The 22,081-nt window shown below is 45.2% G+C and overlaps 1 pseudogene; it reads left to right on the forward strand.

Moving 5' to 3' along the window:
• Positions 1–1,359: 1,359 nt before the first annotated feature.
• Positions 1,360–3,851, forward strand: LOC147991991 (uncharacterized; annotated as a pseudogene).
• Positions 3,852–22,081: the final 18,230 nt, after the last annotated feature.

Below are 22,081 nucleotides of genomic sequence, written 5' to 3' on the forward strand. Positions count from 1 at the left end.
TGCACGTTAATTGATCTAAGCTGATTCCTCTCGGGCCAATAGCACCGGCCAGTGTTAGCTCTCAACTCGGCCTTGCGGGTGGCTCCGGTGGCGCCTGGGGTTGCTCTCGTCGTCCCCGGCCCGATCAGGAGGTGCTCGCACGGCGCGAGGTGGTGGGGTGTCGTGGCGGTGAGAGGCTCGCGGTGGCCGGGCCAGATCTGGGTTCTGGCGGGTCTGCGGCCAGATCTCGCCGACCGGCAGCGCCTGGTGGTGGTGTTGCTGGTGGATGTGGGGTAGGTTCCCCAGGAAGCGTGTCCACGTCCGGCTCTTGAAGCAGGGGCGCCGTCCAGCCTTTCATTGCTAAAGGAAGACCGCGCTGACCAGTTCCAGCTCGGATGTCCGGTCCTTGCGCGCGGCGGTGCGGGTGCGTCGGTTTTGGCTTGGTTCCGCCCAGTTCCGGCGCGCAGCGGTGCGGGTCGGCCTGTTTTGGTGCCACCTTGGCTTTCCTTGTGCGCTGCGGTGCGATCTCTCGTCCAGATCCGCGCACGGAGGCAGAGGTTGGCACGAACCGGCTTTGGTTCATCCAGGTCTTGCGCGCGGCGGCGCGGACCAGTTAGGTTGGCGTGTGCTCGCCTGAGTTCTGCGTGCGGTGGTGATAGCCCCGTGTCTGGATGTGTGTGCTTGGTCTTGTTCTACCCGAGGGTGTTGGGTTGATCTCGGACCCGGGATTGTTGGTAGAAGACTCGGCTTCGGATGAAAATCCTACATCGATCTTGTTCATCTACGGATGTCGTCTTTCTTCTTGGAGGTATCGCCATGAAGCTCGTTGCTCTTGCTACCTCATGGCGGAGGTCTCCGGATGAAAACTTAAGATTTGGTTTCACCAGATTGGGTGACGGTGATGTCTTTGATATCACTTCTTTCTTGGAGGCGTCATCTTGAAGACCTCAGCGATGGATTCCGATGTTGTGCACGGTTGTTGATGGATGTCAAGGCCACAAACAGCCCAACACCAACATCCAGCAACGGGTCAACCTCGCCACCGGCTCGGCCCATCAAACAGAGGCGGCCCAACCGCAAGACCAGCGGCCCCGAGTGGGTGTGACGCTGCCAGCTACTTAACGCGTCCTCACCCGCTGGAGCTGGGCATCCAGTGGATCACGGCGAACCCGGCGGCGGCTCTCTTCCCCTTCCCCTTTCCCAATTCATGTATCCCCAAGTTGTAACCTAAATTGCTACCTGAATTCGTGAGAAGAGTTACTAGATCGAGCAATATATCTCTGGGTTGCTAACATTTGGTATTCAGAGCCTTCGATCCACACCCTGGCGCATCTGATCGAGACAAGGGCACAGAAATCGATCAAGGAACGACTCAACGCCATGGATCCTTCCTTCAAGGATTACTTCGACAAGCTCACCAACTCCCTCGACACGATCCACTCCGACATCCGCTCCCACACCGCCAAGCTGGATGATCTGGGCCAGTGGCGCCCCGATCTGGAGCGGCGCGTGGATCAGCTATCGGTGGCGGTAGCTGAACTCCAAGCGCGGCCCGCGGCCGCAACGGAGGAGCGGTCGGCGGAGGTGCCAGCACCGCCAGCGCCGCTGCGTGACCACGTCGGCACCAGCAAGCGCGCGAAGGGCGACGCCCTCGGGTCAATTGACCACGGAATCGATGTTCTGCCACGGGGACTAGCGCCGATGTTCGCATCGGTGGCCACCCCGGCCAACGGTCAGTCACAAATTCCTGTTCAGCCTACCATCGCATCTCCATACGCGCATGCTAGTCAGATCCTCGCTGGGATCGGTCAGGCTCATCCATCGATCGGGTTTCCCCAATTCACGGGCGAGAATCCGCGTCTATGGAAGACACTTTGTGAGCAGTACTTCCAGATGTTTGAGATCCGTGAGAAATTCTGGGTCCCGATGGCATCACTGAATTTTTCTGGTTCTGCATCGGTGTGGTTACAATCGGTACAGAGGAAGTTGACTGAGTTTGATTGGGAATCCTTCTCGAATCTGTTGTGTACTAGATTCGGTCGTGATCGTCACCAGCTCTTAATCCGCCAATTTTACTCTCTGTCACAGAAAACTACTGTAGCTGATTACATTGAGCAATTTGAAATGATCATTAGCCACTTATCTGCATATTCTAAATCCATTCATCCTTACTACTATCTTACCCGTTTTGTCGAGGGACTGCGACCCGACATCCGCGCAGTGGTTCTGGTGCAGCGGCCACCTGATCTCGACACCGCGTGCGCTCTGGCGTTACTTCAGGAGGAAGTGGCGGATGGTGCTTCGCGGGAGCGTGCGCGTCCCAGCACGGCGCGTACCACCGTCCCGGATTGGAGTCACCGCAACGGCGCGGGCGTGCCCATGGCACTTCCACCTCCACCACCCAAGGACGACCACCAACGACGCCGACAGCCACGGATCGGTGCACTGTCTAAGCCAGCCGCGCCAATGGCACCAAACTCAAGGCACTGCGAGAGTATCGTCGCGCGAAGGGCTTATGCTTCAAGTGTGGGGAGCGCTGGGGCCAGGACCACAGCTGTCCCACTAGCATTCAACTCCATGTCCTCGAAGAGCTGCTGGAACCGTTCGGCCTCGACTCCAATAGTGATTCTTCCAGCTCACAACTTGGCGACGCGCTGGCTAAAACAGCCATGGCAATCTCTTGCCATGCTCTTACCGGTGGCACGTCACCGAAAGCAATTCGCCTCCACGCGTGGCAACAAGGCCACGAGGTGTTGTTGCTGGTGGATTCTGGCAGCTCCACGTCTTTCATCGACGCACGCCTCGCATCAGTACTGACAGGCGTTGTTCCTCTTCGCCGATCCTGCTATGTCAAGGTCGCAGATGGGGGCGAGCTCTGTTGTTTCTCTCATATACCTCACTGCAGCTGGGTGTCTCAGACGCATGAATTCAGCACAGACATGAAGGTATTGCCATTGGGCGCGTATGACGCCATCCTCGGCATGGACTGGCTCGAAGAACACAGCCCGATGAGCGTGGACTGGCGCGGCAAACACCTGCTGATTACCACCCCGTGTGGACCTACACAGTTACGAGGCCATCAAGAGTGTGTGGATGCTTGCCCTGAGATCAACACTTTGCAATTGCAGTCTTTGCACAAGCAGGGTTCGATAGCGCAAGTTGTGCAGCTGTATCAGATCACTGAAGAAGATGAGGTGTATACGCCAACACCAGACAATATTCAGAAGGTTATTGATCAGTTTGAAGATGTATTTGGTGAACCAACTGGGCTTCCCCCACGTCGAGATTGTGATCACCGAATACCACTCATGGTAGGAGCACAGCCAGTGAACTTGAGGCCATATAGACACAAACCGGAGCATAAAGATGAGATTGAGAAACAAGTACAGGAGATGCTACGATCTGGTATCATTCAGTGCAGCCACAGTCCTTTCTCCTCACCAGTGATCCTAGTCAAGAAAAAAGACGGAACGTGGCGACTCTGCATAGATTATAGACAGCTCAACGCAATGACTATAGTGGGCAAGTACCCGGTGCCTGTAATTGAGGAGTTATTAGATGAACTGCACGGGGCTAAGTGGTTCTCCAAGCTTGACTTAAGGGCAGGTTACCATCAAATTCGGCTGCCAGAAGGAGAAGAATTCAAGAATGCTTTTCAAACCCACTCCGGGCACTTTGAATTCAGAGTCCTATCTTACGGCCTTGCTGGGGGACCCGCTACCTTCAACGGTGCTATCACAGGCACACTTCACCCGCTGATGCGCGAGTGTGTCCTGTCCTTCTTCGACGACATACTTGTGTTCAGCAAAACCCTGCAAGAACATGCAGAACACCTCCGACAAGTGTTCGAACTCCTTCGTCGTGACCAGTGATATGTCTCCAACGTATCTATAATTTTTGATTGCTCCATGCTATATTATCTGTTGTTTTGAATGTTTATGGGCTTTATTATACACTTTTATATCATTTTTGGGACTAACCTATTAACCCAGAGCCCAGTGCCAGTTTCTGTTTTTACCCTGTTTTAGGGTTTTGAAGAAAAGGAAAATCAAACGGAGTCCAATTGACCTGAAACTTCACGGAACTCATTTTTGGAAGGAAAAAAGCCCAGAAGACTTGGAGTGCACGTCGGGGGATCTGTGAGGAGGTCACGAGGCAGGGGGCGCGCCCACCCCCCTGGGCGCGCCTCCACCCTCGTGAGCCCCTCGTGGCCCCCCTGACATACTTCTTCCGCCTATATATCTCCATATACCCTAAAAACATCCAGGAGCACAATAGATCGGGAGTTCCGCCGCCAGAAGCCTCCGTAGCCACCGAAAGCCAATCTAGACCCGTTCCGGCACCCTGCCGGAGGGGGCAATCCTTCTCCGGTGGCCATCTTCATCATCCCGGTGCTCCCCATTTCGAGGAGGGAGTAGTTCTCCCTTGGGGCTGAGGGTATGTACCAGTAGCTATGTGTTTGATCTCTCTCTCTCTCTCTCTCGTGTTCTTGATTTGGCACGATCTTGATGTATCCAGAAGTATACGTTTGATCCAGATTACTACAAACTGTTCTATTTTTGACAGATTCTGTTTTTCATGTGTTGTCGGCTTATTTTAATGAATCTATGGCTAGTAAAATAGTTTATAAACCATAGAGAAGTTGGAATACAGTAGGTTTAACACAAATATAAATAAATAATGAGATCATTACAGTACCTTGAAGTGGTGATTTATTTTCTTATACTAACGGAGCTTACGAGTTTTCTGTTAAGTTTTGTGTTGTGAAGTTTTCAAGTTTTGGGTAAAGATTCGATGGACTATGGAACAAGGAGTGGTAAGAGCCTAAGATTGGGGATTCCCAAGGCACCCCAAGGTAATATTCAAGGACAACCAAGAGCCTAAGTTTGGGGATGCCCCGGAAGGCATCCCCTCTTTCGTCTTCGTTCATCGGTAACTTTACTTGGAGCTATATTTTTATTGGCCACATGATATGTGTTTTGCTTGGAGCATCAATTTATTTTGTTAGGATTTGCTTTCTGTTATTTAGAACAATGTTTTGCATCTTTTATTTCAATAAAAGTGGCATTGATAGCCTTTACTATGCCTATTTTAGAAGTCCACATGTTGCTGTTTGAAAACAGAAAGTTTACCGCTGTTGCAATAATTCCCTAGAAAAGTCAGAATGTGATAAAATGTTGAAACCTTTTGCATATTAAGCTCTGATAAATTTAATACAGTGGGAATTTTCTTTCATAATTTTTGGAGCTAGGGAAGTATGGATGTTGCAGCATTCTTTACAGACTATACTGTTTAGGCAGATTGCTGTTATGTTTGCATTGTTTGCATATGTTTGCTTTTTTAATGATTCTATTTGAGGATAGGACTATTAAATATGAAGAGGCATTTAGTATGCAATGCTGAATAATAATTTTAGTTATTTGCTACAGTAGAGTATGATAAGGTTTTTGCAATGGTTTGTACTAACCTATCTCACGAGTCCTTGTTGAGTTTTTTGTGGATGAAGCTTTTGAGATTTAGGGAGACCGTGATATGAGAGGAATTAAGGAGACACAAAAGCTCAAGATTGGGGATGCCCAAGGCACCCCGAGATAATATTTCAAGAAGTCTCAAGCGTCTAAGCTTGGGGATGCCCCGGTTGGCATCCCACCTTTCTTCTTCAACAATTATCGGTTAGTATCGGTTGATCCTAAGTTTTTGCTTCTTCACATGATGTTTGATATTCTTAGATGTCATTTTATTTTGCTTTGCTTGCTGTTTGAATAGAGTACCAAGATCTGAAATTATTAAATGTTAGAGAGTCTTCACATAGTTGCATAATTATTCGACTACTCATTGATCTTCACTTATATCTTTCGGAGTAGTTTGTCGTTTGCTCTAGTGCTTCACTTATATCTTTTAGAGCATGGTGGTAGTTTTATTTTGAAGAAATAGATGAACTCTCATGCTTCACTTAGATTATTTTGAGAGTCTTAAATATCATGGTAATTTTCTTAAAATCCTAATATGCTAGGTATACAAGATTAATAATAAAAGTTTCTTATGAGTGTATTGAATACTATGAGAAGTTTGATGCTTGATAATTGTTTTCAGATATGAGGATGGTGATTTTAGAGTCATGCTAGTTGAGTGGTTATGAATTTGAGAAATACTTGTGTTGAAGTTTGTGATTCCCGTAGCATGCACGTATGGTGAACCGTTATGTGATGAAGTCGGAGCATGATTTATTTATTGATTGTCTTCCTTATGAGTGGCGGTCGGGGACGAGCGATGGTCTTTTCCTACCAATCTATCCCCCTAGGAGCATGCGCGTAATACTTTGCTTTGATAACTTGTAGATTTTTGCAATAATTATATGAGTTCTTTATGACTAATGTTGAGTCCATGGATTATACGCACTCTCACCCTTCCACCATTGCTAGCCTCTCTAATACCGCGCACCTTTCGCCGGTATCATACACCCACCATATACCTTCCTCAAAACAGCCACCATACCTACCTATCATGGCATTTCCATATCCATTCCGAGATATATTGCCATGCAACCTTCCACCGTTCCGTTTATTATGACACGCTTCATCATTGTCATATTGCTTTGCATGATCATGTAGTTGACATCGTAATTGTGGCAAAGCCACCGTTCATAATTCTTTCATACATGTCACTCATCCATCATTGCACATCCCGGTACACCGCCGGAGGCATTCATATAGAGTCATATCTTCTCTTAAGTATCGAGTTGTAAATCTTGAGTTGTAAGAAAATAAAAGTGTGATGATTATCATTATTAGAGCATTGTCCCAGTGAGGAAAGGATGATGGAGACTATGATTCCCCCAGAAATCGGGATGAGACTCCGGACGAAAAAAAGAGGCCAAAGAAGCCCCAAAAAAAGAGGCCATAAAAAAAGAGAAGGCCCAAATAAAAAAATAAAAAAAATGAGAGAAAAAGAGAGAAGGGACAATGCTACTATCCTTTTACCACACTTGTGCTTCAAAGTAGCACCATGATCTTCATGATAGAGTCTCCTATGTTGTCACTTTCATATACTAGTGGGAATCTTTCATTATAGAACTTGGCTTGTATATTCCAATGATGGGCTTCCTCAAAATGCCCTAGGTCTTCGTGAGCAAGCGAGTTGGATGCACACCCACTAGTTTCTTTTGTTGAGTTTTCATATACTTATAGCTCTAGTGCACTCTAGTGCATCCGTTGCATGGCAATCCCTACTCACTCACATTGATATCTATTGATGGGCATCTCCATAGCCCGTTGATACGCCTAGTCGATGTGAGACTATCTTCTCCCTTTTTGTCTTCTACCCAACCACCATTCTATTCCACCTATAGTGCTATGTCCATGGCTCACGCTCATGTATTGCGTGAAGATTGAAAAAGTTTGAGAACATCAAAAGTATGAAACAATTGCTTGGCTTGTCATCGGGGTTGTGCATGATTTAAATATTTTGTGTGGTGAAGATAGAGCATAGCCAGACTATATGATTTTGTAGGGATAGCTTTCTTTGGCCATGTTATTTTGAGAAGACATAATTGCTTTGTTAGTATGCTTGAAGTATTATTATTTTTATGTCAATATGAACTTTTGTCTTGAACCTTTCGGATCTAAATATTCATGCCACAATTTAGAAGAATTACATTGAAATTATGCCTAGTTGCACTCCGCATCAAAAATTCTGTTTTTATCATTTACCTACTCGAGGACGAGCATGAATTAAGCTTGGGGATGCTGACACGTCTCCAACGTATCTACAATTTTTGATTGCTCCATGCTATATTATCTACTGTTTTGAATGTTTATGGGCTTTATTATACACTTTTATATCATTTTTGGGACTAACCTATTAACCCAGAGCCCAGTGCTAGTTTCTGTTTTTACTCTGTTTTAGGGTATCGAAGAAAAGGAAAATCAAACGGAGTCCAATTGACCTGAAACTTCACGGAACTCATTGTTGGAAGGAAAGAAGCCCAAAAGACTTGGAGTGCATGTTGGGGGATCTGCGAGGAGGTCACGAGGCAGGGGGCGCGCCCACCCCCCCTGGGCGCGCCCTCCACCCTCGTGAGCCCCTCGTGGCCCCCGTGACGTACTTCTTCCGCCTATATATCTCCATATACCCTAAAAACATCCAGGAGCACAATAGATCGAGAGTTCCGCCGCCAGAAGCCTCCATAGCCACCGAAAGCCAATCTAGACCCGTTCCGGCACCCTGCTGGAGGGGGCAATCCTTCTTCGGTGGCCATCTTCATCATCCCGGTGCTCTCCATGACGAGGAGGGAGTAGTTCTCCCTCGGGGCTGAGGGTATGTACCAGTAGCTATGTGTTTGATCTCTCTCTCATGTTCTTGATTTGGCACGATCTTGATGTATCGCGAGCTTTGCTATTATATTTGGATTCTATGATGTTTCTTCCCCCCTCTACTCTCTTGTAATGAATTGAGTTTCCCCTTTGAAGTAATCTTATCGGATTGAGTCTTTAAAGATTTGAGAACACCTGATGTATGTCTTGCCATGCGTATCTGTGGTGACAATGGGATACCACGTGATTCACTTGATGTATGTTTTGGTGATCAACTTGCGGGTTCCGCCCATGAACCTATGCATAGGGGTTGGCACACGTTTTCGTCGTGATTCTCCGGTAGGAACTTTGGGGCACTCTTTGAGGCTCTATGTGTTGGTTGAATAGATGAATCTGAGATTGTGTGATGCATATCGTATAATCATACCCACGGATACTTGAGGTGACATTGGAGTATCTAGGTGACATTAGGGTTTTGGTTGATTTGTGTCTTAAGGTGTTATTCTAGTACGAACTCTAGGGCTGTTTGTGACACTTATAGGAATAGCCCAACGGATTGATTGGAAAGAATAACTTTGAGGTGGTTTCGTACCCTACCATAATCTCTTCGTTTGTTCTCCGCTATTAGTGACTTTGGAGTGATTCTTTGTTGCATATTGAGGGATAGTTATGTGATCCAATTATGATATTATTGTTGAGGGAACTTACACTAGCGAAAGTATGAACCCTAGGCCTTATTTCCACACATTGCAATACCATTTACGCTCACTTTTATCATTCGTTACCTTGCTGTTTTTATAATTTCATATTACAAATACCTTTATCTACTATCCATATTGCACTTGTATCACCATCTCTTCGCCGAACTAGTGCACCTATACAATTTACCATTGTATTGGGTGTGTTGGGGACACAAGAGACTCTTTGTTATTTGGTTGCAGGGTTGCTTGATAGAGACCATCTTCATCCTACGCCTCCTATGGATTGATAAACCTTAGGTCATCCACTTGAGGGAAATTTGCTACTTTCCTACAAACCTCTGCACTTGGAGGCCCAACAACGTCTACAAGAAGAAGGTTGTGTAGTAGACATCAACCAGTGGAAGGTGAAGAGAAGCAAATGCAGCTTTGGGCAGCAAACAATAACTTACCTGGGGCATGTGATCAGCGCTGACGGCGTGGCAACTGATTCCACAAAGATTGAAGCAGTGACAGCATGGCCTACACCTACAAATGTGAAGGAAGTCAGGCAGTTTTGGGGGCTGGCAAGATCTTACAGGCGCTTTGTCAGGCAATTTGGAATCCTAGCTCGACCTCTTTTCAACCTTATCAAGAAAGGGTCACCGTTCGTCTGGACAGACAACACTGAACAAAGCTTTCAGATACTCAAGCAAGGACTAGTCACAGCATCGGTGCTTGCACTGCCAGACTTTCAGAAATAGTTCACGGTGGAAACTGACGCGTGTGATACAGGCATTGGAGCAATTTTGCAGCAAGACGGACACCCGATCGCCTTTATGAGCAAAGCACTCTGCCCCAAGTACCAAGGGTTATCCACATATGAGAAGGGGTATCTAGTAGTAATAGCTGCAGTCGATCAGTGGCGACCGTACTTGCAATCTGCAGAGTTCATCATCAAGACAGACCAACGCAAGTTGGTCTATCTGCAGGAACAGAGGCTCGCGACTCCTTGGCAACAGCGAGCCTTTACCAAGTTGCTAGGTCTACAGTACAAGATTGTGTACAAGAAGGGCGTGGAGAACGGAGCCGCGGATGCTCTATCTCGGTTGCACCATTCAGAACATGCCATGGTGATCACAAGCTGTCAACCAACGTGGCTCAACGATATTGTAGCAAGTTACAACTCCAATCCTCAAGATCAATGATACGTCTCCAACGTATCTATAATTTTTGATTGCTCCATGCTATATTATCTACTGTTTTGGGCAATATTGGGCTTTATTTTCCACTTTTATATTATTTTTGGGACTAACCTATTAACCGGAGGCCCAGCCAGATTTGCTGTTTTATGCCTATTTCAGTGTTTCAAAGAAAAAGGAATTTCAAACCGAGTCGAAACGGAACGAAATCAACTGGAAAAGTTATTTTTGGAACGAAAGCCACCGGATAGACTTGGACTCCACGTCAGGAGATACGGGAGGTGCTCACGAGGGTGGGGGCCACCCCCCTAGGGCGCGCCCCCTGCCTCGTGGGGCCCCCGTAGCTCCTCCGACATACCCCATGCACCCATATATACCTACGTATCGTAAAACTTCCAGAACAGAGATTAGATCGGGAGTTCCGCCGCCAGAAGCCTCCGTAGCCACCGGAAGCCAATCTAGACCCGTTCCGGCACCCTGCCGGAGGGGGCAATCCTTCTCCGGTGGCCATCTTCATCATCCTGGTGCTCTCCATGACGAGGAGGGAGTAGTTCTCCCTCGGGGCTGAGGGTATGCACCAGTAGCTATGTGTTTGATCTCTCTCTCTCTCTCTCGTGTTCTTGAGATGATACAATCTTGATGTATCGCGAGCTTTGTTATTATAGTTGGATCCTATGATGTTTTCTCCCCCCCCCCTCTACTCTCTTGTAATGAATTGAGTTTTCCCTTTGAAGTAATCTTATCGGATTGAGTCTTTAAAGATTTGAGAACACTTGATGTATGTCTTGTCGTGCGTATCTGTGGTGACAATGGTGTTAGGGAACGTAGCAGAAATTCAAAATTTTCTACGCATCACCAAGATCAATCTATGGAGTAATCTAGCAACGAGGGAAGGAGAGTGCATCTACATACCCTTGTAGATCGCAAAGCGGAAGCGTTCAAGTGAACGGGGTTGATGGAGTCGTACTCGTCGTGATCCAAATCACCGATGATCCTAGTGCCGAACGGACGGCACCTCCGTGTTCAACACACGTACAGCCCGATGACGTCTCCTACGCCTTGATCCAGCAAGGGGAGAAGGAGAGGTTGGGGAAGACTCCATCCAACAGCAGCACGACGGCGTGGTAGTGGTGGAGGAGCGTGGGACTCCAGCAGGGCTTCGCCAAGCACTACGGGAGATGTCATGGTCTAAGGAAATGATACTTGACATTAGAAAAGCTTTAGCATACGAACTACATGATCTTGTGTTAGGCTTAGGATTGGGTCTTGTCCATCACATCATTATCCTAATGATGTGATCCCGTTATCAATGACATCCAATGTCCATGGTCAGGAAACCGTAACCATCTATTGATCAACGAGCTAGTCAACTAGAGGCTTACTAGGGACATGGTGTTGTCTATGTATCCACACATGTATCTGAGTTTCCTATCAATACAATTCTAGCATGGATAATAAATGATTATCATGAACAAGGAAATATAATAATAACTAATTTATTATTGCCTCTAGGGCATATTTCCAACAAATGGGATACCACGTGATTCACTTGATGTATGTTTTGGTGATCAACTTACGGGTTCCGCCCATGAACCTATGCAGAGGGGTTGGCACACGTTTTCGTCATGATTCTCCGGTAGAACTTTGAGGCACTCTTTGAGGTCCTTTGTGTTGGTTGAATAGATGAATCTGAGATTGTGTGATGCATATCGTATAATCATACCCACGGATACTTGAGGTGACATTGGAGTATCTAGGTGACATTAGGGTTTTGGTTGATTTGTATCTTAAGGTGTTATTCTAGTACGAACTCTAGGGCTGTTTGTGACACTTATAGGAATAGCCTAACGGATTGATTGGAAAGAATAACTTTGAGGTGGTTTCGTACCCTACCATAATCTCTTCGTTTGTTCTCCGCTATTAGTGACTTTGGAGTGACTCTTTGTTGCATGTTGAGGGATAGTTTTATGATCCAATTATGTTAGTATTGTTGAGAGAACTTACACTAGTGAAAGTATGAGACTTAGGCCTTATTTCAACGCATTGCAATACCATTTACGCTCACTTTTATCATTAGTTACCTTGCTGTTTTATAATTTCAGATTACAAATACCTTTATCTACCATCCATATTGCACTTGTATCACCATCTCTTCGCCAAATTAGTGCACCTATACAATTTACCATTGTATTGGGTGTGTTGGGGACACAAGAGACTCTTTGTTATTTGGTTGCAGGGTTGCTTGAGAGAGACCATCTTCATCCTACGCCTCCTACGGATTGATAAACCTTAGGTCATCCACTTGAGGGAAATTTGCTACCGTCCTACAAACCTCTGCACTTGGAGGCCCAACAATGTCTACAAGAAGAAGGTTGTGTAGTAGACATCAAGCTCTTTTCTGGTGCCGTTGCCGGGGAGGTGAGTGCTTGAAGGTATATCTTTAGATCTTGCAATCGAGTCTTTTAGTTTTTGTTTTATCACTAGTTTAGTCTATAAAAGAAAACTATAAAAAAAATGGAATTGAGTTTGTCTCATACGCTTCACCTTTTTAATATCTTTCGTGAGTATGATGGAAAGGATAATTGTGCTCAAGTGCTAGAAGAAGAAATCTATAAAATGTTTAGCACTAAATATTTGAATGATGAGCATGATTGCAATGTTGTTAGTATGAATTCCTTGAATATCCATGATGCTAATGATATGCAAAGCCACAAGCTTGGGGAAGCTATGTTAGATGAAGATGATATTTTTTGTCCCCCAAGTTTTGATGAGCAAATTTATTATGATGAAAGTATGCCTCCTATCTATGATGATTATTGTGATGACACGTATGCTTTTAAGAATAATGATAACCATGAAACTTGTCATCTTGATCTTAATTTTAAATCACATGATAGTTATTTTGTTGAGTTTGCTCCCACTATTATTCATGAGAAGAATTTTGCTTATGTGGAGAGTAGTAAATTTTCTATGCTTGTAGTTCATGAAAAGAATGCTTTAGGTGCTGGTTATATTGTTTAATTCATTCATGATGCTACTGAAAATTATTATGAGGGAGGAATATATGCATGTAGGAATTGCAATAATATCAAGTTTCATCTCTATGTGCTTAAATTTTTGAAGGTATGCTTGTTTTACCTTCCTATGCAAGTTGATTATTGTTCCCATAAGTTGTTTGCTCACAAAATCCCTATGCATAGGAAGTGGGTTATACTTAAATGTGCTAGTCATATTATTCATGATGCTCTCTTTATGTTTCAATTCTTATCTTTTATGTGAGCATCATTGACATCATCATGCCTAGCTAGGGGCGTTAAACGATAGCGCTTGTTGGGAGGCAACCCAACTTTATTTTTGTTCCTTGCTTTTTGTTCCTGTTTAGTAATAAATAATTCATCTAGCCTCTGTTTAGATGTGGTTTTATGTGTTTAATTAGTGTTTGTGCCAAGTAGAACCTTTGGGAAGACTTGGGGAAAGTCTTGTTGATCATGCTGTCAAAAACAGAAACTTTAGCGCTCACGAGAATTGCTGCCATTTTTATTTTGAGAGTGTTATTTAGTTAATTAGTTTTGCAGATGATTAATAGATAAATTCCTCAGGTCCAGCAATTTATTTGAGAATTTTATGAGTTCCAGAAGTATACGTTTGATCCAGATTACTACAGACTATTCTGTTTTTGACAGATTCTGTTTTTCGTGTGTTGTTTGCTTATTTTGATGAATCTATGGCTAGTAAAATAGTTTATAAACCATAGAGAATTTGTAATACAGTAGGTATAACACCAATACAAATAAAGAATGAGTTCATTACAGTAACTTGAAGTGGTCTTTTGTTTTCTTTCGCTAACGGAGCTTACGAGTTTTCTATTAGGTTTTGTGTTGTGAAGTTTTCAAGTTTTGGGTAAGGATTCGATGGACTATGGAATAAGGAGTGGCAAGAGCCTAATCTTGGGGATGCCCAAGGCACCCCAAGGTAATATTCAAGGATATCCAAGAGCCTAAGCTTGGGGATGCCCCGGAAGGCATCCCCTCTTTCGTCTTCGTTCATCGGTAACTTTACTTGGAGCTATATTTTTATTCGCCACATGATATGTGTTTTGCTTGGTGCATCAATTTATTTAGTTAGGATTTGCTTTCTGTTATTTATAAGAATGTTTTTCATCCTTTATTTCAACAAAAGTGGCATTGATAGCCTATACTATGCCCATTTTACAAGTCCACATGTTGCTGTTTGAAAACAGAAAGTTTACCGCTGTTGCAATAATTCCCTAGGAAAGTCAGAATGTGATAAAATGTTGAAACCTTTTGAATATTAATATCTGATAAATTTACTAAAGTGTGAATTTTATTTCATAATTTTTGGAGTTAGGGAAGTATGGATGTTGCAGCATTCTTTACAGACTATCCTGTTTAGGCAGATTGCTGTTATGTTTGCATTGTTTGCATATGTTTGCTTCTTTAATGATTCTGTTTGAGGATAGGACTATTAAATGTGCAGAGGAATTTAGTATGCAATGTTGAATAATAATTTTAGTTATTTGCTACAGTAGAGTATGATAAGTTTTTTGCAATGGTTTATACTAACTTATCTCACGAGTCCTTGTTGAGTTTTGTGTGGATGAAACTTTTGAGATTTAGGGAGACCATGATATGAGAGGAATTAAGGAGACACAAAAGCTCAAGCTTGGGGATGCCCAAGGCACCCCAAGATAATATTTCAAGAAGTCTCAAGCGTCTAAGCTTGGGGATGCCCCGGTTGGCATCCCACCTTTCTTCTTCAACAACTATCGGTTAGTATCAGTTGATCCTAAGTTTTTGCTTCTTCACATGATGTTTGCTATTCTTAGAATAACATTTTATTTTGCTTTGCTTACTGTTTGAATAGAGTACCAAGATCTGAAATTATTAAATGTTAGAAAGTCTTCACATAGTTGCATAATTATTCGACTACTCATTGATCTTCACTCATATCTTTCGGAGTAGTTTGTCATTTGCTCTAGTGCTTCACTTATATCTTTTAGAGCATGGTCGTAGTTTTATTTTGAAGAAATAGATGAACTCTCATGCTTCACTTAGATTATTTTGAGAGTCTTAAATAGCATGGTAATTTGCTTAAAATCCTAATATGCTAGGTATACAAGATTAATAATAAAATTCTCTTATGAGTGTGTTGAATACTAAGAGAAGTTTGATACTTGATGATTGTTTTGCGATATGTGGATGGTAATATTAGAGTCATGCTAGTTGAGTAGTTGTGAATTTTAGAAATACTTGTGTTGAAGTTTGTGATTCCCGTAGCATGCACGTATGGTGAACCGTTATGCGATGAAGTCGGAGCATGATTTATTTATTGATTGTCTTCCTTATGAGTGGCGGTTGAGGACGAGCGATGGTCTTTTCCTACCAATCTATCCCCCTAGGAGCATGCGCATAATACTTTGCTTTGATAACTTGTAGATTTTTGCAATAAGTATGTGAGTTCTTTATGACTAATGTTGAGTCCATGGATTATACGCACTCTCACCCTTCCAGCATTGCTAGCCTCTCTAGTACCGTGCAACTTTCGCCGGTACCATACACCCACCATATACCTTCCTCAAAACAGCCATCATACCTACCTATTATGGCATTTCCATAGCCATTCCGAGGTATATTGCCATGCAACTTTCCACCATTCCGTTCATCATGACACATTCATCATTGTCATATTGCTTAGCATGATCATGTAGTTGACATAGTATTTGTGGCAAAGCCATTGTTCATGATTCTTTCATACTTTTCACTCTTGTCACTCTAGACCCGTTCCGGCACCCTGCCGGAGGGGGCAATCCTTCTCCGGTGGCCATCTTCATCATCCCGTTGCTCTCCATGACGAGGAGGGAGTAGTTCTCCCTCGGGGCTGAGGGTATGTACCAGTAGCTATGTGTTTGATCTCTCTCTCTCTCTCGTGTTCTTGAGCTGATACGATCTTGATGTATCGCGAGCTTTGCTATTATAGTTGGATCCTATGATGTTTTCTCCCCCCTCTACTCTCTTGTAATGAATTGAGTTTCCCCTTTGAAGTAATCTTATCGGATTGAGTCTTTAAAGATTTGAGAACACTTGATGTATGTCTTGCCATGCGTATCTGTGGTGACAATGGGATACCACGTGATTCACTTGATGTATGTTTTGGTGATCAACTTGCGGGTTCCGCCCATGAACCTATGCATAGGGGTTGGCACACGTTTTCGTCGTGATTCTCCGGTAGAACTTTGGGGCACTCTTTGAGGTCCTTTGTGTTGGTTGAATAGATGAATCTGAGATTGTGTGATGCATATCGTATAATCATACCCACGGATACTTGAGGTGATATTGGAGTATCTAGGTGACATTAGGGTTTTGGTTGATTTGTATCTTAAGGTGTTATTCTAGTACGAACTCTAGGGCTGTTTGTGACACTTATAGGAATAGCCCAACGGATTGATTGGAAAGAATAACTTTGAGGTGGTTTCGTACCCTACCATAATCTCTTCATTTGTTCTCCACTATTAGTGACTTTGGAGTGACTCTTTGTTGCATGTTGAGGGATAGTTTTATGATCCAATTGTGTTAGTATTGTTGAGAGAACTTACACTAGTGAAAGTATGAACCCTAGGCCTTGTTTCAACGCATTGCAATACCGTTTACGCTCACTTTTATCATTAGTTACCTTGCTGTTTTTATAATTTCAGATTACAAAAACCTTTATCTACCATCCATATTGCACTTGTATCACCATCTCTTCGCCGAACTAGTGCACCTATACAATTTACCATTGTATTGGGTGTGTTGGGGACACAAGAAACTCTTTGTTATTTGGTTGCAGGGTTGCTTGAGAGAGACCATCTTCATCCTACGCCTCCTACGAATTGATAAACCTTAGGTCATCCACTTGAGGGAAATTTGCTACTGTCCTACAAACCTCTGCACTTGGAGGCCCAACAACGTCTACAAGAAGAACGTTGTGTAGTAGACATCACTCAATGCCTCTTGGAGCAGCTGGCTGTTCGACCAGACCCAAAAGGGCGTTTCACCTTGTCGCAAGGACTCCTGCGTTTCAAAGATCGTATCTGGCTTGGAGGCAGCACCGCACTGTAGCAGCAGATCATCTCTGCGTTTCATGACATCCCGGTGGGAGGGCACTCGGGATTCCCTGCCACTTACAAGCGTGTCAGGCGATTGTTCGTGTGGCCGAAAATGAAGGCTCATATTCTTCAGTATGTCTAGTGTTTTCTAATCTGTCAACAGGCGAAAACAGAGCGGGTGGCTTCACGAGGGCTACTCCACCCACTTCCTATACCCACTACTTCCTGGGATATGATCACGATGGATTTCATCGACGGTCTTCCGCAATCAGGTCGGTACAATTGCATTTGGGTTCTGGTCGATAAAATGACCAGGTTCGCTCATTTCTTGCCACTTGCCCACCCTTACACTGCTTCGCGTGTTGCCCTCCTCTACATGCAACGCATCTACCCCATCCATGGTTTTCCCCAATCCATCGTTTCTGATCGTGATCCTGTTTTCACTTCTCACTTTTGGCAAGAACTCTTTCGCCATGCTAGTACTGATCTCCGCATGAGCACGGCCAACCACCCGCAAACAGATGGGCAATCCGAATACGTGAACCAATGTCTTGAAACTTTCCTTCGTTGTTTCACGCAGTCGTGCCCCAAGCGGTGGAGTCATTGGATTCCCCTAGCACAGTTCTGGTACAATGTCGCGCCGCATTCGGCCATTGGCATGACACCATTCATGGCTATGTTCGGTCATGAACCCCGCCATTGGGGCATCACCGCGACCTCCTCCTGCTCTGTTCCCGCTCTCCAAACCTGGCTCGACGAGCGCGCCACCATCCAGGACCTGCTGCAACAACGTCTGCAACAAGCTCGCTTGCGTATGAAACAGCAGGCAGACAAGAAGCACTCTGAGCGTGTGTTCAAGATCGGCGACAAGGTTTATCTGAAACTATAGCCGTATGTGCAAACTTCAGTGGCCAAGCGAGCTAACCACAAGCTCTCTTTTCGGTACTATGGACCTTATTCCATCATCGCCAAGATCAATCCAGTGGCTTATAAACAGGAGCTACCAGCAAACGCAACAATTCACCCTGTTTTCCATGTCTCTGCTGAGAAAAGCTCTCCTACCAGGTACGCCAGTTCAACAGCAACTTCCCACTGCTACTGACATACCTGTAGTCCCAGCTCAAGTCCTGGCTTCGCGATGGCGTCGCAAGCACGGCCGCATGGTCGAACAAGTCCTCGTTCGATGGTCTGACACTGCAGCGATCGGCGACACTTGGGGAGACAAAGAAGAACTGCAAGCTCGGTTTCCTGCTGCGGAGGCTTGGGGGCAAGCCTCATCGCAAGAAGGAGGGGGTGTTAAGGCCACAAACAGCCCAACACCAACATCCAGCAACGGGTCGGCCTCGCCACCGGCTCGGCCCATTAGACAGAGGCGGCCCAACCACAAGACTAGCGGCCCCGAGTGGGTGTGACGCTGCCAGCTACTTAACACGTCCTCACCCACTGGAGTTGGGCATCCAGTGGATCACGGCGAACCCGGCGGCGGTTCTCTTCCCCTTCCCCTTTCCCAATTCATGTATCCCCAAGTTGTAACCAAAATTGCTACCTGAATTCGTGAGAAGAGTTACTAGATCGAGCAATATATCTCTTGGTTGCTAACAATGGAGCTTAGGTGTGTGGTGGTACCAGCATGGTCCTTCTTCTCTTTCTTTTCTTTTGCACTTGATTTTGGCAGTACTTTCATCCTCTGGAGATTTTTCTGTAATTCCTCTTCTAATCAATGAATTTGGCAGATCTATTACCAGCATTCAAAAAAAAAGATGCACTCTGATGTGAACATCAGTAGTTGAGTAGTTTGTGCAGCGAACAACTTGACGCGCGGCTGGACACTTGCAGCGACATGCAACTGACATGCATGCAGCTGCCGGACTCGATGCGCACGGCCTCAACACAAAATAGTGAGCTCGTGCCCTGCTAACTAAATGGGAAGAAAACAGGAAAAATAAATCAACGGCCTAACTAATTATTCAAGAGCCAGAAGCGCATCAGGAGAGCTTGCTTTATACACGAGCGAGCTAGTACGAGGCTAGCTTTGTACGGGAGAATGACCGTGAGTTGGGCGCTGCTTCGGCCGGAAGGGGCGGCGTCATGGTCGACAGCCACCGCGCAGAGTCAAAACCACTGCATGTCATCGGAAAAACCAACAAAGAGACTAAACTTATCCGGTTTTAAAAGTCGAAGGACTAAGCTTATCCGCTTTTGAATATTGAGGGACTAAGATTTGATGGTTTTATAGTTGGAGGACCATTTATATACAATCAAAAAAGTTAAGGGACGAAAAATATACTTATTCCTTCTTTTAGATAGAGAATCGGTTTGTCCTTCTATCTTATTTTGTTAGATGATCTTTTAAGTATATTTTGTTGTGTTTAGCTACTCAGGCACCCTCTACCTCTAGCCTTGTGCTTCCAATTACCGAAAAAGGCTTTCGCCCCGCTTTATATATAAAGCACCAAACCACAAGCATCTAGTACAACGACACGTCACGCCACCGCAACACACGCACACACCCAAGACATGATACATAGGCGCCGAGCGCAGCAACACCACTCCTAGCACTACCGCCCTGAAGATATGAAGCTACATATGACAAACCATGTGCTCCAAGGCGGCGCCTTCAGGAAGGATACGACGCCGAAGCGCTTCCACCGCCCGACCCAAGGATCAGAGTTTCCCCCGGAGCCGCATGACGGGCAATGAGAGCCGCGACGACGCCTTCAAGAAGGGAGCGATCTTCGCCGCCGGTGCTTCCAATTAATGGATGTGGTCGTCGGATAAGGCCATTCCTATAAATCCACCTAGCTCCAATGAAATGCTTAATGCTAACCATAAACCTCGGCCTCGCTTTGAGCCTCACCATCATCAGCTTTGCCTCATCAAGGTCATTGCTGCATCCAGCTTGCGACCTTTATACATGGAGGAGGACCATGGGCTAGTGCAAAAATGGAGATTTTTTATGAAAAAGTGAAACCCATTTTTCACAAATTCAAAAGTAATAGCAAGAATGTCAATTGACACACCTAAAATATAAGAGTAGAATAGCACCATCCTGAACTAAAAAAAGTAGCATCATCCTAATAACTGAATAAATAAACTGGTCTATTCTACTAATCCATTCAAAAATCCAGCCAGGGCAGAAAAAAAAGTAAACTCCACATAGAGTAGTCCGGCTATCACCAGCCTACCCAACCCTTGTACAACACTTCCCACTGAGTAAATAGCATAAAACTACTAGTTTACAGGCTAGGGTTTCAAAAAACTACCGAATTTTATTTTTTCTCAAAAAAACTATCAAACGCGCGGTCGGCTGTTTCATAAAACCCAAAACCTCAGTCACTAGCGTTTTAACCGTTTTCCTGACGTGCTAGACACACCGCTCGGGCCACGTGGCCACGCACGCTCACGGCGTAGTCGTTGACGGTTGTTAGCCCGACTTGTCCGGTCGATACCAAAGGAGCCGGTCGGGTCGCACTCCCTCTCACTCTCCCCCTCCTCTCCCCCGCATTGACCTAGGTGGGCGATGGCGGCACCGCAGCCAAATGCCATCGGTGGCGAGCTTTTGAGCCAAGGCATGACCGGCCAGGAGGGCGGTGGACATTCGGAGGTTGACAAATGGCTATGCAGCTCGAGCTTCCCGACGCAGCAATCGCCGCGGCCATCACCGCCCGAGGCTCATGTAGATCCGGCGAGCTTAGATTCGGCAGTCCGCGCGGCTAGGGCAGTGGCGAAGTACATCCACGCGGATCCAGATGGCGGCCACAGGTGGGCGTCGTCGTTTGGTGGGGTGAGGTAAGAAATTTCAGTACCATTCATACTTTTAGTTCTAATTTACAAATTAGGGTTAGAATATGATATTTTTTGTTAGGAAACATGTAACATCCCAAATTTGCAATTTGGAATGTTATACACTAGATCATCATGCATATCATATTTTCATGCATTTTGGTTGATCCTAGAAATTTCACGCAACTCAAGGACCCACGGAGAGAGTTGGAGATTTCGTTATTTTCATATTTGAGAGTGTTCTCAAATTTTGAAAAGAGGATCATTTGATTTATTTATTTCATCTTCAATTATTTTTCCAATATCAAAAATATAAGAGAGGGAATGATATGACTTTCCCAAATTTAGGAAAAATGAAGATTTAATGAATAAGTCAAGTTTTGGTTTTGCCGGAGTTTTATTTGCATTTTATTTGGATAGGGAAAAATGCGTGTTTTCAAAAATTGCATTCTAGGTCCGGAGTAAAGTTCATTTTGTTCGACTCATTTTTAGGAGTCGGGGAAAATTTACTTTAGAGATTTTGGAGTTCGTTTAGTTTAGTTTTATTTTGTTTTTCTGCGCGCGAATCCAGTCAAAAAAAAAGGCCCAAGGCCAGCCGGGCGCCTCTCCAGCCAGCGTGCGCGCCAGGCGCAGCGCCAGGCCGCCGCCTCCCTCGCTCTAGGCCGAGTCCCAGAGGGACTCTAGGCCGGTTAGCCCCCCCCCCTTTCCTTGTTTTGTTTTCCCTCTTTTGCTTGCCCCCTACCCCAAGTAATCCCCCCCACCTATATAAATACACCCCAACCCCCCCCCCTCTCCTCACATCAATCCCAAGCCCCTCTCCTCCTTAGCCGCGCCCCACCCCGCGCCCCTCACCCGCCGCCGCCGCCCTATAGCCGCCGCCGCCCTATAGCCGCCATAGCCGCCGTTCGCCGGAGCCTCGCCGAGGTTGTCCCGCGCCGCATCTCTTTTTCTCCCCTCGGTTCAGTTTTTCTTCTAAACCGTTTCGGTTCTTTCTTAACCGTTCCGGTTTTCTTTCGTTCTTTG

The sequence above is a fragment of the Triticum urartu genome, chromosome 1A, assembly GCF_056163025.1.
Source record: "Triticum urartu cultivar PI428250 chromosome 1A, HENAU_Tu73, whole genome shotgun sequence".
In the NCBI taxonomy this organism is placed as follows: Eukaryota; Viridiplantae; Streptophyta; class Magnoliopsida; order Poales; family Poaceae; genus Triticum; species Triticum urartu.